The 26,347-nt window shown below is 35.4% G+C and overlaps 1 pseudogene; it reads left to right on the top strand.

The window, feature by feature from the left end:
• The first annotated feature begins 1,292 nt into the window (after positions 1-1,292).
• LOC114512965 lies at positions 1,293-9,038 on the top strand (annotated as a pseudogene).
• Positions 9,039-26,347: the final 17,309 nt, after the last annotated feature.

Below are 26,347 nucleotides of genomic sequence, written 5' to 3'. Positions count from 1 at the left end.
TTACCTTGGTTTTTTGAGTTCAATTTTTTTCTGTGATCTTTTTTATTTTTTCAGTGTTGGGCTTGAAAAAATATTTTCCATCTTAAAATAGCAACTTAAAAGAAAATGTAGTCACCATCTAGCCTATTTATAATAATGACAGATCATCAGAATTACCTAGAATCAGACACGCATGCATGTGTGTATACAGAGTACAGCAGAGGTGACACCTGTGTGAGAGTGGTTGGTAGGGTAAATAATATGGGTGTAATAATGTATAGCTTTAATTTGAACATTTCACCTAAAATATCCTATGGTGTGCTTGAGGGTGATATTGTTATGTTACAGAATGACATGGTTATGTAATAAAAGATTTTGTAATAAGAAAGGGGCATTATTTGTGCCAGACCATGTGTGTAAATATATATACATATACATATGTATTAAACTGTACAACTATAAAGTGTGTATATATGTATACAAGTTCTACATATACATGTATATGTATGTGTGTTGTTGAGACTCACTGTTGGAGATTCAGCTCTAATTCAGTAGGTCTGGAGACAGGCAAATCGAGGTTTCCAATGACCAGGCAGCTTTGGATATCACTTATGTCACAACTTCCATAACTTTGCATCTGAAGCAACTGAAGGCTTACATAGATCGGCCAGCCTACCAATTGTCACACAGCCAGCAGATAGCAGTTAGGGATAAAACCCAGGCTTCCTGATTCTTGACTTTTTCCATTAACCCAGACTTCTTCTTCTTGATGTTTTATGAGAAATGGCTAATCCCATCTGTCACTTTACTTACAGCTTTCTCTACATTTTGTTTCATAAAGAATTATTTATGCTGCCGATTCACTACTTAGCCTTTAAGAGTAACCTGATATTGTGTTTGTACATAAAAATAAAGCTGTTAACACTTGGTCTCTTTGATTGGAAATGATTTTCATATGTTTTCTTATTTCCCTTTGTTAAGATTTATCTTCTAACTTGTGTTTTTTTTTTCACTTCAAAGTTAAACTATTTAAATCTAGAGACAAGCAAATTGTTTATTAAACTGACTTGCTTAACAGTTTCAGAAGTCTGCCAATGAATTGTTTATTGAGAGGGTTGTGTTCTTTCTTCCTTTCTTCCTCTCTCTCCTCCCTCTTATAATCCCCAAAGGTAATGGCAGATGTGAATAGCTGAAATGTAATATACTGACTTGTTTGCCTAGTACACGTGTGACTGCCCTCTGTTGGATAAAATTAGATATGCTCTAATACGTTAGATTGTCTTGCCCTCTAGCGGTTTGGGCGGAGGATAGTAATGAGGATACTGGAAAACTGCATGATGGATCAGGTAATTATTTCTTTACTTTACATAACAATTTTCAACCAAAAGCCTGATTTAATAACTGTAATTTAAGAAGCAAGAAATAACCATAGTCATACCATAAATTTTATTTATGGATAAATCAATATAATCACTAAGTGAAATTAAATGAATGTGTTTTATATGACATGTGAATTTATGGTTACTTTTTATACACAATTCAATTTACCACTTCTTTAATTGTAAACTAACAGGTCATTTTTTTTGAAAATAGAATTTCTTGAATGAGAATGAATCTTATTCACTATGGCTTAGATTCTATAAACTGAAGAAACAACATAAAAAACATTTTAAATGAAAAAAAATCATCTCATTTTTAAAGAAAAGATATTTGTCACTTAAGATATAAAAATTAAGTTGCCTATATTGAATTTACTGCCCTTTAACCTTAAACACAAACTTCATTATCACTCACTTAATTATTTCATTCAAAATTAATTAACCATAACCCATTTTTTTCCAGTTCTCAGGTGAATAAGAAATAAATAAAACTCAATCATTAGTAACCTACCGTAATTAGATTTGAAGATTCTGGCAGGTCTTATTTCTAAAGATAATTATCTTTCCATTTGTTTTATCACCCTAAATTTGCCTCCTTCTTGACTCTTACAAAGTGAATTTTTTTCCTGTTTATCATCTCAGTAATTCACCTCTGACTCCTCAGGGTAAAGTATTGAACCTGAACCATGATGAGCCTTTACTAGATCTTTGTTTCTAGCACCTCTCCTAACCCTCACTTCTTCTCTTGCTTCTCCTGGTGTCTAAGAAACCCTTAAACACTAGCATCAAAACCTCCACTGAAAGGTAAATCAAGCATCTATTGCCTTAAATAAAGTCAATGACTTCTTTACTTTTTAAAAAATGTGTATTATATATACACACATGCGCAAAGGACAGCTATTCTGGAGGAGATAGGGCAGCTATTCCAACCCAGTTGAAGAGATTACCCTCTTTAAGTATTTGTACTCTTTCTTTTAAAAAATTTGGTCTTCTCACTTCATAAAACCATAAGCTTTGATACAGGTAAGTTACCTTATCTATTTTTCCCTGTTCTATTCATTATTTTTGCTTTTCCAAAATCACATTTGCTTATTTAAAAAACTAGTTTGGACACCAAACCTGAACTTTCCAATGAAGTCAAAGAACTTGTCCTTCACTCCTGGTACTAACAGGAGTGACACTCAGCCAGGCATGGTCACACTGGTTGTGCAGAGCCAGTGTCTACCCCAGTCCATTGCTGCATCTGTTCTGATGAGTCGGCATGTATTAAATATTCTAATGATCACCCTAGGGCAACAGAACTTTCTCTTTCCACACCCGAGCTTTTCATGTGCTGCTCCCTCATTCTAGAATCACTCGCCTTCCCGGCCATATTGGACCTACTCATGTATGTATATGTTATTTGGTGACTTCTAAAAACTATAGGATATAATTGATCATAACTTCATTTGTGTAGTTTGTGAAAACACTGTTAAGTTACTTACTATGGTCCAGCCTACTCCTGAGCACTGGAAAACTTCAGTTGTGAATATCAGTTATTAATTAAAAAATAATTGTTAAATTTGATTTGTACTTAAAATTTTTACCATTAATTCTATTTGGGGATCATTTTTAAAATCAATGTTACCAATTCTGACTAGGTCCTTTTGCATATTATCTTTTATATGTTCTATCATCCTATACTTTCTGGAAGATTTCTAAAAAATATTTCATCTTTTTCAGTTAGTTAAATAAACTCCCAATACATTTTTAAATTTTTTAAATTCATAGATTGTTATTTTTCATAACATGCCATTCTTATTTTATGGTCATTATATGTTCTTTAGTCTCTCTGAAAAAAAATTGATTTTAAACAAGTTCACATCATCATGATACACAAATTATACATTACTGCTGCTTTTTCTCTATCATGTTGCAGATACCTTCCAGGCTGTTGAGCACCGGTTTTCTGTTCTCATTGAAAAAGGGATGAATACAAAGCTCTGTGTGTGTCCAGTTCCGCAGACCTCATGTTCGAGTGAGTGGGTGGGAGCAGCCCTTAAACCAGGAAGCCTCTCAATGCCAGAATAAGGGGAGCTTCGCTCTGCATGTTTTCACTCAAAGGGTCGTGCTGGTTACCCAGAGATAGATGCTGCAATTTTTAAGGAGAAGAACCGTGTGATTTTTTCCCTATAACTAAGTGCCTGGTAGCAGGGTTATACGTGTGGTGTTAGGAGATTTCTACCCTATGCTGACCTTGAGGTCAAAGAAAGGCAAAGAAAGAGAACACAAAATACTTTTTTTGTCTTTGTGATGAGAAAATAGAGCGACAGACAATAGTACAGTAGTGTTGTTTTAATTCTCTTCATGTTCTCAAAGCCTGCCTATTGTACTAAATGCACTGTCTTTATTTGAATCCAATGGTAAAAATCTCAAAGTGTTCTCTGAAGTCATCTTGTCAAACTTTAGTTTGGAGGTTGAAATTCCTTCCTCCATTTTACTCAATCTGCTTACAGAATATCCTTAATCATCCTCACTGAGTACTTAATGAAGCACAAATCACTGAAAAATTAAGCTTTGTCAGAAAACCCTTCTAATTTAGGAATAAATCCAGCTTCTCTTTTAGTTTCACCCACTAATTTTAATTTATCCTTTAAAAACATGCATTTTAGGGAACCCTATGAACATTTGAAATTGTATATAATGTTATATGTGCATAGAACAATTTTCTGGGAAGAGAGACCATAGGTTTTATTATACATTTCTCAACTTAATCTGTAAACAAAGAAAAGGCTAAAAGTCACTGATCTCAAAACTGTGCAGAGAAAGGTGGCTTCCTTTAATTTCTGGAAGTTCTCCAAATACCTAAGGTTAACTCTAATCCATTTTTTTAAATTTATTCAATGAAAACCTCAAAGTCATTAAATAGCATGATACTGCAGCTATTTGAATAGGATTCAGATTTGAAAGAGCTCAATCTAAAGTTATAAATTTTGTTCGTGTCCATTACCCATAAATAAAAAGGGTCTTTAGTAACACAAAACAGTAAATTTAGCACACTCTGAATGGTAGGAACTAGAGGTGCATTTATTTTTGCATAAAATTATCATGGTTTTGTGAAAAGTATCACCATTATCAGGACTTTAAGAAATTTCAAGTTAATTTCAAGTTGATTTTTATAGCATGTAATTTTTCTTTGTTAAATTATTTAAAAATAAATGACAATAGAAAAATTAGATAAAACAAATGTTACATAAATATCACTACCCAATATATCAATGTTAAGATTTGGGTATATATACTTTCAGCATAAAATATATTCTTTGAGCTTTTAAATTATCAACATATTATGAATGTCCTTTCAGGAGAGTGAATATAGATCTAACTTTGTCTTTTAAATTAAAACATGGCATTCCATTGGCTAGATGTGCCACAATTAATTTAATCTGTCTAAATAGACATTTTGTTTCCATTCTTTGCTTTCATGAACAACAGTCTAATACAAACCTTATGCACATATATTGTGATTATACTACACATATTGCCAGCATTCCCTTGAGGCAAATTTATACCCCTACTCATAGTATATTAGAGTCTTCCCCCCTTGGGCACACTTGGGCTAGACCAGGGTATGCTAGTGCATATTAGTTTTTACAGATTTGTTAGGCAAACTGTGGTATCTGTCCTTGTTTATGATGCTTTCTTCCTTTTTGGCAGAGAAGCAGCTCATTGCAAAGACCACTGTTTACATCTAGAGGTAATAACAGGGTCAGTGCAAGTTCTCCTGGTTTTGAAGCTTGCGATTCCATGAATAATAAGAGCCATTGTAAGAAGTCTGTGAAGATCCTGCAGTTTTGAAATAGCCTTTGCTCGATGATTTTAAAAGATTATTTCAATCCCTCCCTACAAAGAGGAAATACATCCTAATACTCCTATAAAGTTAGAAAATGCTGTATAAACATCAATACCTATTATAGGAAATTCCCAATTTCAAGGTGTGAGGGTAAAAGTAAAGAAAACAATGCAGAGGAAGAAAGGATTACTGGATTCAGAAGTAATGCAAAAGCTTTATTTTGACCAATAGCTTATATGAATCTCTAATACCTGGTATTTCTCTTAAAAACTAAAAATAAAATTTAAAAAATGAAAATTAAATTTAAATTAAATTACATTGTTTGAAAATATATTTTTATAACACCCTACTTTGAACTACAGTTAATGAGCAAAAATGTTTTTAAAAAAAGGTACTAAGAGCAGAGACTCATTGTCAGTTTAGATTAACTGACAATGAACCATTGCCTGAAAAATCACATTATTATTATTCAATTACTTTAATTATAATGCATTTCAGAAATTATTCCATTTTATTCCAGATGTTTTCACATATAAAAATTGGAGCCAATAAAGTAACATACAATAGACTTGCTTAAACTTGTACTATATGTACAGAGGGATATTATTCTTTATTTTATTTTAAATATGACAACTAAATTTCAGTGTATTAAAAACTGAGGTTAGTCATAAATAGGCTTTATGGACTTTTTAAGTCAAAGTTTAACAAAACAGGCAATTGTATACCTGGAATGTCCCGATTAGGACATTAACCTGAAATTAACCTGATTTAGAATAATATTTCCAGAATATGATCATGTTGTCCATTTTCCCTACTTCTACGCCCTTATTTAGCTACAAGATTTGTAATATAAATTGAATAATTTGATAATCAATGTTTTAAAATATTTGCCACTCCCAAACATGGAAATGACGGAGAACGATATACCTAGAGCGTTAGTAGAGAACCGCTGTGACGCACTGTGACGACCCACTCGCTCCCGTCTGAGCTGTGTGCATCACCGCGACCCGGCCTCTGTGGCAGCCCAGAGTGGTCATTGGCAGTCTAGCCGATCACATCCTCACTATGTGCTGTGCACAATGACAGGTCAATTTCCTCTCAGGCCAGTCATAACTGGTTTCTCCCTCAGCCCGCTACACCATTGCATATCTGCACCCCTGTTGGGTACCATCTTCTTTGCTTTGAGCGTCATTCCCTCTATGTTTCTCCAGTGTTGAATGCTCCAGGCCCCTCTTTATGGACCCCAAGTTTGGTTTGCTCCTTTATTTTGCTGGAGCACATTCTCCTGTGGCTTCTCTCCCTGTGAAGCATATTTAAAAAATATATTAAAATATATTTTTGAGCTCTTGCATATTTGACAAATATGCAAATTTATTCTGCCCTCATATGTGATTGAATTGTGTCAAAGTATAAAACTTATAAGTTAGAAACAATTCTCCTCAAGATTTTGATGTCATCATACCATTGTCTTCTAATTTTCAGGGTTTGTGCTTTAAAATCCCATACCATTTTCATTCCTGAGACTGCATACAGTGTATCCTTGACTCCTGTTTTAACTCTCTGGAAGCATTTGAAATATCTTTGTCTAAATATTTTTAAAATTTCATTGTGATATACCTTGCTTTAGGCTTTTTCCCCCACATATTTTGTTGGATGATTTCTTAGACCAGCATTTTAGTTCTGGGAAAAATTATTTTATTATTTCTTTTTAATGTATTTCTTACATATTTCTTTTTCTATCATCTATCTATCATTTACCTCTCTACCTGTCTGTCTGTCTATCTATCTACCATCTAATATGCCTTTCTTCCTACCTTTCTTTCATTCTCTCCAAAAATTTCTATTAGCTAAGTGTTGGACCTTGAGTACTTGAAGTATTTTCTTTTGTATATTGTTTGCCTGTTGTTCCATTTTCTAAATGTTTTCCTAAACATTTTTTGATGTTTAACATGCATCTAAATTATTTTTAATAATCTTATTGTTATTTTAAAGCATCCTGTTCTCATTTCACAAATGCGTAATTTTTTCTTATCCAAAAGCTATATTTTTAAAAAACGTCCTTTATCTACTCCCTGCATTTTTTCCTGAGTTTCTCTAATTCTTCTGATGTTCATTTCAATGGTTTGCATTGCAAAACAAACTGCTTATTGACACTGGAAACATCATTAACTTATCTGGAGATGCTTCATTGTCCAGGCATTTCTGACAGGGAGACATGAAGAAACGAATGGTAACCTCTGTTGGCTTATGGACTCCTTCCTGTAAAGCTTCACATTAGGATTACTGGGTTGGGAACCTGACCATGAGACCCAAAATATCAAAGTCTGGGGACCTTTTTGTTGGGCAGGCAGTAAATTCAAGGAAAAACCTTAAGCCTGGGGTTATAAACCGCTTTGCAGCCTCCTAAGGTACAGCAATGAATAGCCAAGCCCTGCAGAATCCTAGAAAAGCACTGGGGCCTCTGCAGTCCCATGTAGACATTCACTTTCTTTTTTTTTTTTTAACTTACTTTCTAAGCACAGGACTTAAACTTGCCCCTCTCCTTGTTTCAGGAACCTGACACCCTCTGGTTCAATTTCTCCAGAGAAAAAACTTTCTCTTTTGTCAATGTAGGGAGGGAGGCTATTTAAACTGTGGAGGTAGGGGAGGGAAGGTGGGCTCCATTTACTCCTAAGCACCTTCTGCTGATTCCTTTGTTTTTATCTGCATTCTTAATAAGTACTGTTGACAACTGACCTAATACAATTGGCTTATGAACAACTGTTAAACACCTTTTGTTAGATAATAAGTGCCCCCTGAAGGAATTCTGATGTGAACAATATTAGCTAACTCAAATCATTACCTTTCTACCAGGCTGTAAAAAAAAAATCTCAAGCCAAGTTTTGCTGCATCTACAGACAGAAAAGGTTCATATAGAATGGTTCATATGTCTTTTTGAATTGAGGAAATCCCAGCTTTTGGGTCCTTTAAGTATTTATCACCACTTTGCCTGAGTGGTGGATGTGGGCAAACACTAACATTTCAGGGCAGGATTTTGTAACCCAAATGGACCCTCACTGACCATGCTGTCTCGGATGCTACTTTCTGCTGCTGCCACAGTGGTCCCCCTCTCTGGAGAACTGAGCCCTCCTTAGTCCAGGGGTATTGCAGGCAACCAGGGTCTTTCATACCAGGCAGCCAAGTCTTGCCCCTGTGTTACCTCTTCCTGAATATGGAAGAAAAGTTTGTCATGGGCTGATCCCAGAGGGATTCTTCCAGTTCCTTTACCCTTTTAAAACTAGTGTAACAGGACCTGATGTACTCAGAACTGAGCTTATCCTCTATTTTCTATACAAAGTAATACAAATACACTGACATATCAACAATAGGGTTGCCTGTCTATGCGATTAAAGATATAGTGCCTCTACTGGGGAGTTTGCTGATAAACTCAATGAGCAAAAAAAAAAAAAAAAATTGCTCAACTAGAAGAAGCGAAACAGGCTTCCATCAGAAACATCCAGGGTGCTATAGATCTGGACAAGTCCCAGCAGGCACTGATTCAAAAACACCATTACCTTTTTGAGGTCCAGAGGAATAGCACTGCTGTGGAATTGGAGGTAAAGAATTGCCTGCACTATAATATCTCTGTGCAGAATATGATGGATCAAAAGAAACAAGATCACATGGTGAAGTGGGCGAAGGAGCACATGGTGCAGAGCATCTCTGCACAGCAGGAAAGGAGACAGTTGCCAAGTACATTGCAGAGCTAAAGCTGCTTGCAAAGAAGGCTCAAGCATAGCCAGTTCGGCAAAAGCACCCATCCCAATTGAGACAGCTGGAAGCACTTGACTGACTGAATGAAAACTAGACTGTGACAAAACTTGTCTCTGTATCACTGAGAATAAGTAGCATAAATGGTAGGTAGAAAATAGACAGGGGGAGGTTAAGAATAGTATAGGAAATGTAGAAGCCAAAGAACTTATATGTATGACCCATGGACATGAACTAAAGGGGGAGATGTGGGTGGGAGGGAGTGTGCAGGGTGAAGGGGAATAAAGGGGGAGAAATGGGACAACTAATAGCATAATCAATAAAATATATATTTTTTAAAAGCTTTCTGTACCACCAAGTATGGTGTTAGAGCTTACTCCACCTAAAAATGGAAAGTGTGAGATTCATCTAGTGACAGAATGGCAGAATTAAAACAATCCATTGGTCAATGAAATGTTTCTTGTCCTTCTTGCTCTGCATTTTGAATTGTCATGATCACTTTTGAATAAGCAGTTTGCTTCTAATAAAATTTGGTACCTGACTAAAGATTACCTCATTATAATTTAAATTTGTAACTAATTTTACCACCTTACAATAAAATTGACAGTCAAAACAAACAAGCAAAAAAAAAAGTCCGGAGTTCATAGCTGAACATAGGAAATATTAGGATTCAGCCTACAGCATCCTTCAAGGTAGAGGGAATAGACCTAGCTAGCTTCTCGAAACCTAGTTTATACAAACCCAATTTATTTAGAAAACAGGCGAATATATGTCATCAACATTTAATATATTAACTGGCAATCTTTGGATGCTAATTAAAATATGAATAGCAAAGACAAGTATGTCAGCCACATCTGGAGTAGGGGCTTCCTTAATATACTCTCTGATCCCAATTTGACTATATATTCTTTTGTTTGCTTATTTGTCTTATAATATATAATCTGTAAGACAAACTATCTTAATTTTAATACTTAGGTTGAGTGTTGTGTTTGAAATAAATAACAATTGAAATGATTTTATCTAGGCTGAATGTTGTGTTTGAAATAAACAAGAATTGAAATGATTTTATCTAGGAACCAAAGTGAAATTCTCAAAAATAGTTTTCAAAATGCAAGCAAATAAAAGCAGTGACCTAACTTGAACACATTTCAATATCATAGGCAGTCCTTCCCTTTTGTTTTTGGTTTTTATTATAGAAAATCTGAAACACATGCAGAATTTAGGGGCACATCTTGCTGTACCCACACCTGGCCCACCTTCCATCACCGCCATTCTGCGCTGGATTATTCTGAAGCAAATCTCATGTCGCATGAACACATTCATAATGCAAAACATATGTTGGAAGAACGGCTCATCTCTAGGAATAGTTATATTTCCACAGAAACATTGGCAGAGGGTACAACTCTATTGACAAAATAATCCCTAAAAATATTTCAGAATGTCAAATCAGACAGACCAGAAGAACATGGTTAAACTATTTGTAATTCTCAAACAAGTTTGTGATTAAATTACAAATGTAACAACTGGTAAGAATACTATTAAATTATGTATATTTTACAGTTCCTTTCTTATTTCAATTTACTACTCAAATTCATCTATGTTTCATCTAAAAGAAGAATTTCAACAAAGAATATACCAATTTAACATTTCTAAATCTAAAAGATGGCACTAAATAGGGAAATCCACCAGTGAAACCCTTCCTCTCCCATCACACTGTTTGGCAGTGTTCATCTCATTGTGCTGTTCACCTGAGTTTGCTTAGCAACCCTCTTTTTTTTAAGTATTTTTATTGATTATGCTATTACAGTTTCCCCAATTTTTCCTCCTTTATCCCCCCTCCCCCTGCCCCCCAACCCTCCAGCATCCTCCCCCTTAGTTCATGTCCACAGGTTGTACATGCAAGTTCTTTGAGTCTTCTGTTTCCTATGTCATTTTTTATCTTTCCCCGTTTATTTTATGTCTACTAATTGTGCTTCTTCTTCCCTGTACCTTTCTCCCTCCATTCCTCCCTTCCCCCTCCCCACCAAATTCCCTCTGTGTGGTGTCTATTTCTCTGGCTGATATGCAAAGGCTTGTGGTGAGTTGTCAGTTATTATAGTTTCCAAAAAGTCTCTTTAAAGGATATTGAAGTCTTGTATACATGCTAAGTAGTACACATAGCATATCACACTGTCTATCCTCAACTTTTTAATAAAGTATTGGATTGGCCAAAAAAAGTCTGTTTAGTTTTTTTCTTAAATAAAAGACACATTTTTCATTTTCAACAATAAATTTATCAATTTGGATATTTTTTGTACATCAGCTATCTCCTGCTATTGGATTCTAGTGGGTAGAAGCCAGGGGTTCTGCTAAACATCTTCCAATGCATAAGACAGTCCCACAGCAAAGAATTATCTGGCCAAAATGTCAATAGTACTAAGAAATGTCGCAAACCACTTTTGACATGTTTGATCAGTCACAGCACCTTCTCCATACACTGCACAAATCTTATTTTTGTGTGTGTGTTTTAGTTGTGTTTTTACTTTTCTTGAATTAATAAAGCATAATCTGTCAAAAATGTGGTATTTTCTTTCATCCTCAGTATTAAAATGACTGTACAAAATTTCATCAATGTTGGTAAGTTTTTTTTTAATGCACACTGATATGACAACTGCCACAATACAAAATTGTTTTGAATGAAGTTGAAGACAACCAAGCACTACAAAAAAGAGCCATTGTACAAAAGAGCCATTGTACAAAAAAACTAAACAAACATTTTGGACAACACAATACATTAAGGCTGTAACATTTGTCTTCAAAGGAAATTGTGCTCCTAAGAACCAGTCCCAGCCTCTTCATTCTTTATTGGCTTCCTTATATTGGTTTAAGTTTTCTGAGCTGTCTCCACTCTGTGAAGTCATCCACTTTCTCATTGACAAAAAATTGCTGACATCTATCTTCAGCCACCACATATCCTCAGTTTCCTTGTCCTTCTGGGTGTATACACCTTTAGAAAATACTTACTTTCATATTGGTGGGGTTGTAGAAACAGCAAAGGTAAACTTAAACCAAGCCTCATCTTAATGAACACTCCATTAAATATATTTTCCTAAAAGTGAAAACATTTTCTTATCAGATTATTTAGGCATCCCTTGGGAAAAGCATACATTTCCTACCAATGTTTTCTATAAAGTCAGGGAAAAGCTGTGGAGTTAAGTGAGCTTATCATCATCTACCTTCTCATGCAGAGAGTGGGAATTCTCTACAAACGAAAGAAATAGTTCAGAAGAAACAATAAGAATGACTCATTAGTTGGCCAGCATCATTTTAGACGTTTCCTATTATTTAAATCTGTGTTCAGCAGCAACTCCAAATATTCATGTAAAATAAAACATAATAAAATTTACCAATAAATCCTTTGATGCTGCTCTAAAGAGTGAACATGGTTGCCAGTAAAACACAGAGTGGCTGTTGTTAGGATGTTGATGAGGTGGTCACTGAAGACTGTCGTTGTGCCTGGAAAAATGACCAGAGAGGTTGCTGGGGGCAGCGTATAAACCGTTAGAGTTGATTACAATAAACAGTCCCAGAAGGAAGCTTCTGTGACAGTACTGAGGACTGCCTTAATCATAAACACACCTAATTGGCTTAAGGTGTGTTTACAAAAATATAACACAATGTTGTATGTTCTTTTATAAAAACATTTTCATGCTTAAAATCATTTTAAACATTGAGTTTTAAAAACCTAATTTCTATGTGGCTATGTCATAATAGTTGAGATTGTTTCTGCTGTCTGCCTCAATTTTGGTCACACTGATTTAAAAAATTGAAGCTTATTTCCACCAATTATAATCAAAATTATAAAATATAACCAATTGCTAGTTAGAGTTCCAATGGGCTACATTTTACAATAATATTAGGATATTTTTTAAAACTTTGAGTATTAAAAATTAAAGCTATATTTTTGCAATGGGTTTTTTTACTATGACTTAACTATTCAATTTTTATTACCATTTAAAATAAACTTACTTAAAACCTCTGGCTTTGAATAACATCTCTTCCACATTTAAGCTGTAAGTATAAATATATAAAAACACTTCATTTTTTTCTAGAAATGTTTTAAGTTGAAAACATTAATATTTTTAATTTTCTTTTCCAAGGAGAGACATTATGTGGAATATACAGTCTTTTCACCAGTCTATTTTTTATATCACAGATAATCAATGCCTAACCTGTATCATTATTGGAGAACAAAATGCACAAATGGAGAACTAAATTATTTCTTAAAAATAGTTTATGGGATGAAGCAAATACACAAATGGGAGACAGGTATGCAGACAATTTCTTGCAGCTAGGTTATTTATGCCACATACTGATGGGCTTTGACAATCGCCATTGTATTACTTAAGATGATACTACTTTTCCTATTTAATGATGAAGTTATAGATCAGAACTCTATATAGACAAATCACATTATATCTAGTTTTTATTCTAACAGTTTCATTTCAATGTGTGTTACCTCATTGGTGGATATAAAAATATAGCAAGGTCCTACTGTGTAACACTTGGGGGTTGATCTTTCTGTAACAATACTAATAATAACTTACTATGATCAATTATTACTTATTGTGTCCATATCTGTATATTGTTTTATGGTAATCTTATGAGGCAAGTAGTAATATTACTTCACATTTTACATGATCATATTTTATTGAGATAAAGAGAAGGGTAGTCCATTTGAGCACAGAGTAGGTAGGGAAGAAATTGACATTTGTGAGTATAAGCTAGAAAATTTTTGAATATTGTATCTATACTTTTGTTTAATAGTTATGAAAGTTTTAATAAGATATTTTATTATTCCTATTTGACAAGGAACTAAGACTCAGAGATATTAAGTAAATTAGTCGAAGTTGCACAGCTAGAATGTGACAAGCTCCAAAAACAACTCCAAATATTCTGACTGCATGCCAGTGCGTGTAAAAAGTTATATAAGACATGAAATATAACTTCTGTAAAAGCATGATTTATATTCATGCTAACAGGTACATGAAAATGTTCAATAACTTAAAAATATACAACTTTCCATATTGACGTCACTTAAAATCATTAAACCAGTGTGTAAGCATTTTATAAATAAGTTACTCTAGTTTATAATATATAAAATTATTTATCTTTAGTACCATTCACTGAGAGATAAAATGAGGAAAAGTCCACACTATAACTATTACTTGAAAAACTTTAAAAAGTTATTTTATTATTGCCACATGAGGGGGAATATAAGTTATTCGTGAACTAAGAAGGGCAATGCTATAGATTCAACTTAAAAGCACTGAAATAATAACTGGAGTACTTAATTAAAACATTTAATTAGTTTAAAAATAAATGAGTCTTTATTACTAGCACAATTCTTTGGATCCAGTGCTTTAAACATAGTTAAGTTTGTATGCTTTTACTTTAATATGTATATCATGTTGTAAACCAACCCAGAGAATAGAAGGAGCTTGTTAATACTGGCAATGTATTACAACAAAACCACATTTGTCTTTCAAATATATCATTTTTTAACATACACAGTAAAATTGTTCAGAAATATAATTTTCATGTTCACGAGTTCATTATTGCTTAAGATGTTTATGTTAAGAAACCTATAGACTAAAAGTAGTTCACCATATGATCAAGAAATTTTACTTCAGGCTGTTTATCCAGAGAGAATGAAAGCACTAATCTGTAAAGATACATGCACCCCAGTGTGTTATTTGCATTGTTATTTACAATAACCAAGGTGAAGAAATAACCTATGTGTCCACTGATAAGTGAATGGATAAAGATGTGATACACACACACGTACACACCAAGGAATATTACACAACAATAAAAAAGAATGAAATTTTGCCATTTGAGACAACAGAAAGAGTATTATATTAAGTGAAATAACTCACACAGAAAGATACAAATACTTTAGGGTTTTGTAACAAAGTCCCTGGGTTCTATTGCTCTGGGTTCTACTGCCCACCACCAGTAAGAACCATGACTCCCAATGTCAGAGTCTTATGAAAAGGAAAGGAACTATTTATTCAAAAGTTATACAGGTTTAGAACAATGCTGGAATTCTGCCCTTAAATCTCAATCCCTTTAGAAACAAAAACACCCACAAACACACAGTCCCACCCCTCCTTGCCAAACCAGGCCAGTCAGAGGCACCGTCTCTCAAGAAAAGAAACAGAAGTCTGTAGCTCCATCTGTATCCTGGCTTCTCCCAGCTGTCCATGGTTGGCTAGCTAGACTCCTGCTTTTAAGCCAAAATTGCATCCTCATGGTGGGCTGGGGAATGCTTCCGCATCCTTTCAAACTGCATGGCCAAGACCCTGAACTGCTGCTTCTAGGTCAAGAAGTTTCTCCTTCCCCAGCTACATGGTCAAGAGAGCACACTAGAAAGCCCCTCATGGCTCTCCTACTCGCCTTCCTGCATGGTCCAGAGTTACTGTATGGCTAAGAGAGAGCATGACTGAGAGAGAGAGAGCTCCCTCTCCACCCTTAAACTGCATGGTGAAGCCCTGGCGAGGCTACCATGCCTGAGTTTAAAGCCTGGTGCGGATCTTCCTCTATAACCCCATTTCCAACTCCTCCCACACTGGGTTTATACACGCCAAGACTGTGATTTCTTCTGCCTTTCTTGGCTGCCATTCTTAGTCTGGGCAAGCATGGCCTGGTGAGGTAGAGCTAACTGCCTTCCTGCTCTCTTGCAGGTGCCTGAAGCCCCTCTGGCTATATCACATCATGGGTTACAGTCACATCCATCTCCCTGGATCCCAGCAAGCATGGCCCCTTAACATTACTAAAACACTGGCCAAGTTCTTCAGATGTGCAAAGTAACTCTCAAAGGCACTGCTCAGCTTCATTCATCTCCCAAGTGACAGCTGTGGGGGTTTTCTCCACGTTGGGGGACCTTTACTTCAGTACCCCATCACAGTTTCACTTATATGTGGAATCTAAGAAAACAAAATAAATAAAACAAAAACAGACTCATAGAAACAGAGGCCAAAGGGATGGTTGCCAGAGGGGAAAAGGATGGGCAGATGGATGAAAAATGTAAAGGAGAATATAGTCAACAATATTGTGAAGTAAATAATACTAGAATTAGTGGGATGATCACATTGAAAGATACAAAAATATTGAATCACTATACTATATATCTGAAACTAATATAACTAAGACAATATCATATATCAACTATGCTTAAATGTTATTTTTTAAAGATTTTATTTATTTTTATTTTTAGAGAGGGGAAGAGATGGAGAAAGAGAGAGAGAGAAACAGCAGTGTGTGGTTGCCTCTCTAGTGCCCCCCACTGGGGACCTGGCCTGCAACCTAGGCATGTGCCTTGACTTGAAATTGAACCCTCGACCCTTTGGTTTGCAGACCAGCACTCAATCCATGGAGTCACACTAGCCAGGGCTACACTTAAATTTTTTAAAAAGAAATACTGTACCTGGGTTAAAGCCTAAGCTAAATAACACACATACATAAATACTGTACTCAACTGTTCCAAATCTGTGTAGCCCACAGCCAAAACCAGATAAACATGGTGCATATCCATCTCAGAGACTTGGGGAAAGGACAACTGGCAGTTAGGAAAGAGATTTGCACTGATCATCTCCATACAAATGGTGATCAAAGCCACTGATAATCAGTAGTAGAAATTCAATAAATGTGTTGCATTGAAATCTTATAATACATCCCGAATACTCCCCATCAGTGACAAAATTTACTTAAAATAGTCCCTCTGAATGTCACTGTTTAATTCACTCCTATAATGATAATAAAACAGACACAGAGAGAAGGTTAGTAACCTGGAGCCAGGCCAGATGAAGAAATGAAAACTCAGAGAGATGTTTTTTTTAAACTGACGGAGCCTCTCAAAGGCAAAGAGTCAAGAGTGGAATAAGACACTCCTTACCTGAAGTGCCAACAATGTAAAAGAGAATATTAAATTAAATAATCTCACTCTTGTGAATTATTAAAAAAACCTTGAACTGGAAACCTTCTACAGGGATCGAATTCCTTCCTGTACACCTGAAGCTAGAATGCTATCCATAGGAGACCGCAGTTTCTATTTACAGAGGCGGTGACCATGCACAAAATAAACCTCGTGAGGACTGAGTGCAGACGGCAAAAGTGAAAGATTTCCAATGATAATAAGCCTTAAAACCAAAGCTCAGAAAGGCAGTTTTAAAGTTAGAACAGACGGGTGAATCCCGTTTCTCAGCGAGAACTCAGTGAGAACTGCAGTAACATAATCAGAAGGGCAGCTTGCTCTTGGGCTCAATAATAATGACATCAATTTCCTTTTAGCCTTTAAAAAGTAGCTTTCAAAATTCAGTTTTGTGAATATAGAAATTTTTGTCTGAACTTCCTGCACAATTTAACATCTCAAACTGGAATCAGGGTCATGTCCCTCTGTCAGTGCAACACGACCCACAGTATATGGCCGTGGGTCTGTCGATGGCATAAGTCCCTGTTCACTTGGTCTACTCTCCCTTCTCCTGGCAGCCATTTGGGGCCAGTGTGTGCACAAGCAACGTGAGACATGGTGAAATGAACCTGAAGAATACCTTTACTCATTAGAGATTTAAAAAAATAGTTGTAGGCCCACTTTATAAACTGGATTGTTTGTCTGGGTGGTGGGGGAACAAAAGGGAGAAAATGGAGACAACTTTCTGTAATGGCATAAACAATAAATATTTTAAAAACGGTCATAGGGATGAACTATAAAAAAAGTTAAAAGCAAAGGGCTTTCCTGTTACCAGCAAAATTTGGTAAAATTTACCAGGTAAAATTTTATTGGAGCTAATAAAACTGGAAATACTAGAAACATTAGTTACTGAAATATGGAAATAAATTTCTATATATTATGGGAGTAAATATTAGAAGGTTTATGTGTCATAAAGGAAAAGGAAAGTGAAATTTGATTTAATCAATTCATTACTTTGTTTAATCATAAATAAATGTTGTGTGAATACCTACCATGAGTAAGTCTTGTGCTGGACCTTGCCAGTAGAATAAAGATGCATAACACAGGTCTCTTGCCCGGCAGCACTCACAGCCATGGTCTGGTGAGCAGTGAGCAGTAATAAAAAACTCAGCGCACAAAGGGAAGGATTTTTGTGATCAATGTGCTGGGGATTAAAGTTTAGCAAGCCCTCCATCCACAATGGTTGATTTATTGATTTTTACCTTATCTTATTCCAGAAAGAATGTTTTAGGAATGAGATAGACACAGTGAAACAAATATGAAATCGGCGGTGTTCAGGAAAAAATAAAAAGCCTTATAAAGGTGGAAATAAATACGTACCTCTCCTTCCAAAGTGTAAACTGCAGCCCCACCAAGTCTGAGGTGGAGAGAGACAAAAGAAAATACTCAGAAAGAAAAAGATGAGTAAACTATTGACTTTTTTGAAGGAAAAAACCAAATGGTATATATTTCAAACACTATTAAATTTACTTGTGAAGGCTTTGAAAAATTAAATATCTCTCAGTGTGGGATGATATCCACAAATGTGCTTTAAATTCTTTTACAGACAGTATGTGGCACTCGCTTTTCTATCTGTTTATATTTTTTATCATTTGCTGCTTATTACAAAATCTCCATGATATTAAATTTGAAAAGAGATTAAAAGCTTAAATCACTGTTATTTTCTTAAAGCTTCAGTGGAGATTTGAATAAAAAATTTATAGTTTGGTATCATTTTGACTCGAACTTATTCTTACAGAGGCTGCAAATTTGCCCTAGGGCCTGAGGCCCCGAAACACCACAGAGCTCTGCAATAATTTCCTGTCAGATGAGACAACCCAGTTATGCCATTTCCCAGGTGTCCCAGTGACCTACATTATTGGCAACAATAGCAGTGCTTCAGCTCACCGTTTAGCTGCAAGTGTACAGTGCATTTTAGAGTGATATGGTTTGCTCAGCTCATTCATCCATCTATCTTTACTTTCTTTGTATTTGGTTCTTAGTGCAAAAGAAAGAGTGCCACCTACTGGGTGTGGGGTATGAAGAGCATATTAGCATAAAAATGTAAGGTCTTATCAAAGGTTGAGTCAAAGTAACTGTGTAAGAAAAAAGTCCAAAGACTGTCTCCCTTTTACTAATAATGATTGTATGTATGTATGTATGTAAGTATGCACTAATATGTTTTTATTATCAATACACGCTGAATGGGATTTAAAAGTTCCATCTGAATATTTAGAAATAAAGATTCCTTCTGTCTTTTATCTTATACTTTTTTTAAACGAATTTATTGTTTTACACCAGTTTTAGGCTCACAGCAAAATTAAAAGAAAGGGACAATGATTTCCTATATACAACAGCCCCATGAATACACTATCTCCCCCATCAGCATCACCATAGTGGTACATTGGTTACACTTGGTGGAGCTACACTTGACAAATCACAACCAACCAAACTTGACAGTTTACATTACGGTTCAGTCTTGGTGTCCCACAGTCTATGGATTTGGACAAATGTGTAATGACAATGCACCTATAGTTGTAATATGATACAGGGTATTTCCAGTGCAGTGCCCTAAAAATCCTTTGTGCTTTGTTTATTCATTTTTCTCCTCCTCCCCCATGGCAACCACTGATCTTTTCGCTGTCTTCATGTTTTGCCTTTTTAGAACGCCATGTAGTTGGAGTCCTACAGTATATGTACTTTTCACATTGGCTTCTTTCACTTAGTGATATGTAAGTTTCCTCCATGTTTCCTCATGGCTCCATACCTTCTCTTTTCCCATTTTCTGGATGTGCAGTTTACTAATCCCTTCACTTACTGAAAGACATTGTGGTTATTTCCAAGTTTTGCTAGTTATGATTCAAGCTTCTGTACAAATCTATGTCCAGGTTTTTGTGTGGACACAAGTTTTCAACCCCTTTGGGTAAATACCAAAGGAGCATGATTGCTCATTGTATTGTAAGAGTATATTTAGTTTTGCACAGAACTGGAAAACTGTCTTCTAAAGAAAGTACTTATACTTAGGTATAAATTGAACAAAATATGTATAATAGCTACATGAGGAAAATTACAGATCTTTGATGGATGAAATTAAAGAACTAAATAAATGAAGAAATATTCCATGTTCACTGATAAGAAAACAATATTTTCAAGATGTCAGTTCTTCATAATTTGATCTACAAAGTCAATATAATCACAATAAAAATCCTAGCAAGTTATTTTGTGGATATTGAAAAAGTGATTCTAAAGATTATATGGAGAGATGAAAGACCAAGGACAGCCAACATAATATTGAAGGAGAGTACAAAATTGGAGAATTGACACTATCCAACTTCAAGACTTACTATAAAACTTCAGTGGTAAAGACAGCAGTGTACCAGTGAACCAACAGACAAATCAATAGAACAGAATGGGAAGCCCAGGAACAGACCCACATGAAAATAGCCAGTCAATCTTTGGTAAAGGAGCAAAGGCAATACAGTACAACAACAAAGAGTTCCTTGAACAAATGGTGCTATAAAATCTGGACATTCACATGAAAAAATTAAATCTAGAACTTTCACCCATCACAAAAATTAATTCAAAATAGATCTCAGACCTAGATGTGAAAGCAAAACTGTTAACATTCCTAAGCAGATGACATAGGGGGAAACCTAGATGACCTTTGGTATGCTCCTCTGTATCACCGATAACTTGTTTCTCTGAAACCTGCTCTGCCTGAAATTAACATGGCTTCTCTCACTTTACTTTGATTAGTGTTACTATGGTATATTTTTCTCCATTCATTTACTTTTCTATATCTATATTTAATGTGGGTTTCTTGTGGACGACATACAGTTGGGACATGAGTTTTGATCCTCTCTGATAATCTCTTTTAATTGGTACACTTACACCATTGTATCCAGAGTGATTATTGATATGGTTGAATTAACATCTATCATGTTTGTTACTGTTTTCTATTTGTTGCCTTTGTTCTTTGTCCCTACTTTTATATTCTATCTTTTTCTACCTTTTGTGGTTTTAACAGAGCTGTGTATGTATGTATTTATTTATTTATTTATGCATACTTGGAGGTGACATTGTTTCATAAAATCATATAGGTTTCAAATGTACAATTCTATGATACAAAGGGGAACCCACAAAACCAGAATTATCTTCTGGAGCACAGACCCCTTGTAGTACAGGCTTCTCCCACTAGATCAGTGCTCTAGAAACCCATCTGCATCAGTGTACTAGCTGGTGTTGTGAGAGGCAGTGTTCAGCTTCAGTGAATTTCTTTTGAAGACTCTTTCAACATGTTTGCCCATTTCATGAATGGGTAATTTACAAGTGAACCTGCCTGTGCCACGCTGTGTTCAGCAGTTTTTGACCAAAAATGGCATGACCCCCATAACCCACCCTTCTTATTCACCTGATCTCACCCTGAGAAATTTTTTTTGGTTTCCCTGGATGGAAAAAGTCCTCAAATGGAAATGTTTTGCCAATGTGGAAGAGGTGAGACAAAAAATGGCAGAAGCACTAAATAGCATCAAAACCGACAAGTTCAAAAACTGTTTTGAGGAGTGGAAAAAATGTCTCAATAGATGTATTGCATCAAATGAGAGTACCCTGAAGGTGTCTGATGTCAGAATAAATGCACAATTTTTTATAAATGAATTCAGTTATTTGGGGTCCTCTCTCACACATCATCTGTGCATTGCATTGCATGTTTACAACCCAAAGCCAAATCTTCTTGATCACCAAATGTTTGACCCCCTTTACCCTTGACTATCTCCCCCACCTCTCTTCCCCTTTGGTGAACACGGTCTTGCTGTCTGTGCTATGATAACTGAGCATTTTAAATGATTCCATTTTCTCTCCTTGCTTAGCATATCAGTTGCACTCTTTCTTTATTTTTTTCTTTAGTGGTTACCTAGAATTTGCAATACCCATTTATAACTAATCAAGTCTACTTTTAAAAAACACAAGGCAAGACCACTTCACTGGCAGTGTGAGTACCTTATAATAACAAAATAAGCATATTCCTAATTCCTCCTGCCAATCCTTTGAATCATTGGTGTCATCAATTTCACTTACATATAAACATACATAAGCATGTATATACATACATGATATATACATAAGCATGCACAATCAAATCCATCATTACTATTATTTTGAACAAATTGTTATATAGACCAATTAAGAATAAGAGAAATAAGTTTTTGTTTATTGTCACTTAATCTTTTTTTGATGTTCTTCCTTTCTTTATGTAGATTAAGTTTCTGACCTATTTCTTTTTCCTTCTCTTTAAAGAACGTCTTTTATCATCATCATCATTGTTATTTTTGCAAGGCAGGTCCAGTGGCAACAAAGTCCTTCAATTTTTTGTTTGTCTAAGAAAGTCATTATTTCTCCTTCACTTTTAAAGGATAATTTCACAGAGTATAGAGTTCTAGGTTGGTGGTTTTTTCTTTCTCAGCACTTCAGATATTTGACTGCATTCTCTTCTTTCTTACATGGTTTATGAACAGAATTTGGATGTGATTCTTATCTTTGTTTCTATATGGGTAAGAATCTCATCCCCCTCTCATTTCTTTCAAGATTTTTTCTTGATCTTTGATTTTCTGTAATTTGAAATGATATGCCTAGTTGTAGGGGTTTTTTGTTTGTTTTGTTTTGTTTTTGCATTTATTCTGCTTGTTCTCTGAGCTTCTATAATCTGCAGTTTGGTGTCCGATATTAATTTGAGGAAATTCCCAGTGCTTATTGTTTCAGATATTTTCCCCATTTCTTCTTTCTTTCTTTCTTTCTTTCCTTCTTTTTTCTTTTTCTTTTTTTGCTAGTCCCATTAAATGTATGTTACACCTTTTTACACTATTCCATAGTTCTTGGATATTATGGCCTTTTCTTTTTCAGTTTTTGTTCTCTTTGTTTTTCAGTTTTGGAGATTTTTATTCAGAAAGCCTCAAGTTCAGAGAGTCTCTTCTCAGCTGTGTCCAGTCAACTGGTAAGCCTATCAAAAGCATGCTTCGGTTTCATCAGTGTTTTCTCTCTTTTTTCTTATTTCTAGCATGTCCTTTTGGTTCTTAGTATTTTTATCTCTGTGCTTACATTACCTTCATTCTGTTTTTTATTGGAGTCCTTAGCACATAAATCATAATTGTTTTATATTCCCAGTCTGATAATTTCAACATCCCTATCATGTCTGATTCTGATGCTTGCTCTGTGTTTTCAAATTGAGTGTTTTTTTTTCCTTTTGTTATACCTTGTAATGTTTTCATAATAGCCAGGCGTGATTTACTGGTTAAAAGGAACTCCTGTAAATAGGCCTTTAGTAATGTGGCTGTGAGGGGCGAGGGAAGAGTGGGGAAGAATTTTATAGTCCTGTGATTAAGTCTCAGCCTCTGGACTTAGACTTCACAAGTGTTTTTCATTTTTTTATCCCCTCTTACATGGGAGGGAATGGCCAGCTTGGGCTGGAGCTGGGTATTTCCTTTCCCCAGGTGAAATAGGCTCTGATGAAACCCCAACAGGTTAGGCTTTTATTAATTAGTTCTTTGGAGGTTGAGAAAAACGGATTGCTCCACAATGCTCCAGTATTTTAAATGACTCCTTTCCCTTCCCCTGCCAGAAGCATGAGGGGATTTTTCTCCAAAATACTGTTGGAACCCGGTTGAGCTCTTGGAGGTAAATCTCACAAAATTGTGGTGCCTCTCTGTGACAGGAAGGGCCCCCTCAGAGTCATCCACGCTGAGCCTCCAGCAACCAGTCGATGGCAGCTCTGGTTTTCCTGTGCCAGCACTGGTGCTCCTGGTGGTCTTTGCTCTTGACTCTTTGCTCCAGTAATTTATTTTCTGCACTGGTACACAGGTCTCTCCAATTTTGTGGGCAGTGATTTGTGCAGTGTTTTTGTCTCTTTTACAGATTGTAGGAGGATATTTGATTTTTCAGTAAATCAGCTTTTTATTTGTTTGGTAGAGTGGTAGCTTACAAGATCCTTGTGTGCAGAACTGAAACTGGAAGTCTATCTTTCATGTTTTATATTAAAGTTCATTTACCTTTTCCCTAGTAATATAGAATAATTAAATATCCTCTTATATTGTCTATGTAAAAAAGATTAAATACCTTGACAGTCTAATCCTATTTCATAATATAAAAATAACTCAGGTTAGGGAAATACTAAAAACCTTATACCCTAGATCAATCCGAAGTCATCATTTAAGGCTTAAATGGCTGGTTCTCTACTTGCTGTAGTACCTTCTTTAGGTCTCTGTTATTTACTTGATAGAATACTAGTTATCCTTTAAAAATACTCATTAGGCCTCTTTGCTTTCAGATGCTCTAATATTTATGCCTATTGGGGATCTATTCCCAAACAACTTGGAATACAGTCGTCATAAATTTTAGGCATATAAATATGGTATACTTTTCCTAAAAGTCAGATTCATGCCTTAATCTACCATGGAATGTATATTATCATAAATTCCCCTTTCTCCTGTTTGTGTTAAAATAAGGAGATGTAGTCTCTTGAGGTCTGGTTTTATAATTGATTATTTAGAATTTATTTGTTTAGCAAATATTGTGTCTGTTTTATGGTAGTGCTTAGAATCAAGAATAAACACACAGAATGATCTTTCCTAATGGAATTTACACTTTAGTGGAGAATTTTTAGACATTGTTCAAAAATTATTACAACGTAATGTATAATCTTATGTTATTTATCCATAATAATGGAGGTCACACTTAGGAACATCAGATATGAGAGGCGTATTTTTCCGATTGGCTCATTAAGTACTTAGTCATAACTCTTTCTAGGCTCTCTGTACTGTAGGGTGTGCAAAGCTAAAATCTACTTTTGTCAGCCTTCTTAGAACTGGGGATCCCCTCATAAACTAGATTTTATTTGAAAGCACCCAAGTCATATTAGAAAGGCAAAAGTGGGCAACCTGCGGTAACATCTGAGAAAATCAGGGCTCTGGCAGTTGTGGCACAAGTTCAAGTGCTCCCAGCAACAGAGGAATTGAACAGCGGACACTGGGTGCACTGGGCTTTTCACTGGACTGCTCCTACGGGCTTGCTGTCCATTTCCCCAAAATGTATGCTTATTCCTTGACTTTATTGCTACCAACCTTGTTTTCCTGGCCTGGAAGAAACTCTTTGTTACCTTAATACCCTTTAGTGATGCCTTTTCTTATTAACTTAGCTAAAGGAGATTCTATGTTCTGTAGCAAGGACCTGACAATAGAGTATTCTTTTTATGTTCCATTGAAGGTTTTTCTTCAGGGTCCTATATGTTCAATGATTCTAAGTCTGGTTGTATATGTTATTTTTATGAGTTTGAGGTACCCACAATCCATAGTTGCATAAACTTGTAACCTTCATCCATCTGTGCTGAGAGCCTGGAATTTGCTTTCTGGTAGGTGGTTTTTGTTTTTTGTTCTTCATTAAATTGGACTCAAGAATCCAGACTAATGGCTAACTCTTGAAGCATAAATTTTATTCTGTCCCTTTTTTACAGACTATAGAGGTTTTTCAGACTCTCAGATCTATGAAGCTCCTCTGCCAAATCCTGGATTTAAAATCGTAGCCCACTGCCCCTAAAGCCTTTTATCAGGGTCTGAAATCTTAAGGGTTCTGAGTATCACCTCTCACTTGTCTCTCTCTTTTTTTTCTTTCTACATTTCTAGCACGTGTGGAATTTTCTCTTATTATTTAGAATTCATAAAATGTTAAAATTTTGTTTAAATATTTTTTGACTTGGAGTTAGTGAGGTCATGATTTATGTCAATTTATTCTTCCATTTTGCTGTAAGTCCATGTCTAAAAATGTCCATGAGCATTAATCAAAATAATTAGAGTGTGTATTTTTATTAAATTGTAACATTTATGAGCTGATGATTATCTACAAAAAGGATAATGGTTGGCGTGTAGTCTTATGGGGAGAAAAAGATTCCCAAGGAGAAAAGCCTCTTTGTGCATTACGACACCATCACAGGTGGAAGCTGCTTGGGACACTAGAACTGACTATCAAGGGCTGTGCTGTTCCTTGTGATAGCTACTAGGGATATGTGGCTATTGAGATTTAAATTAATTACATAAATTAAACATTTAGTTCTTCATTTATAGCAGCCATAGTTTGAATGCTCACACATGTGTATGGGATACCTGCTGGGCACTGGGCACTGTTGGAATCATTGGCCTTAATGGGACTGAGTCCCTAACCTGAGGAGCTGTGCTCTAGTTAGGTAAAAGAGAGAGTAAACATGTAATTAAGTAAAAACATTTCTGGTATTGGTATGTAATGGCAAAGATAAAACCGGTTAATATTACAGGGTCTAGAGGGCTGCTTTTCGTGTAGAATGATCAGCAAAGGCTCTCTAAGTTATCAGCTGAAGGAACATAACAAAGTTTAAGAGAGAGAGTATGAGCAGATAAA

The sequence above is a fragment of the Phyllostomus discolor genome, chromosome 2, assembly GCF_004126475.2.
Source record: "Phyllostomus discolor isolate MPI-MPIP mPhyDis1 chromosome 2, mPhyDis1.pri.v3, whole genome shotgun sequence".
Classification (NCBI taxonomy): Eukaryota; Metazoa; Chordata; class Mammalia; order Chiroptera; family Phyllostomidae; genus Phyllostomus; species Phyllostomus discolor.
This window is presented reverse-complemented; position numbering and strand designations above follow the sequence as displayed.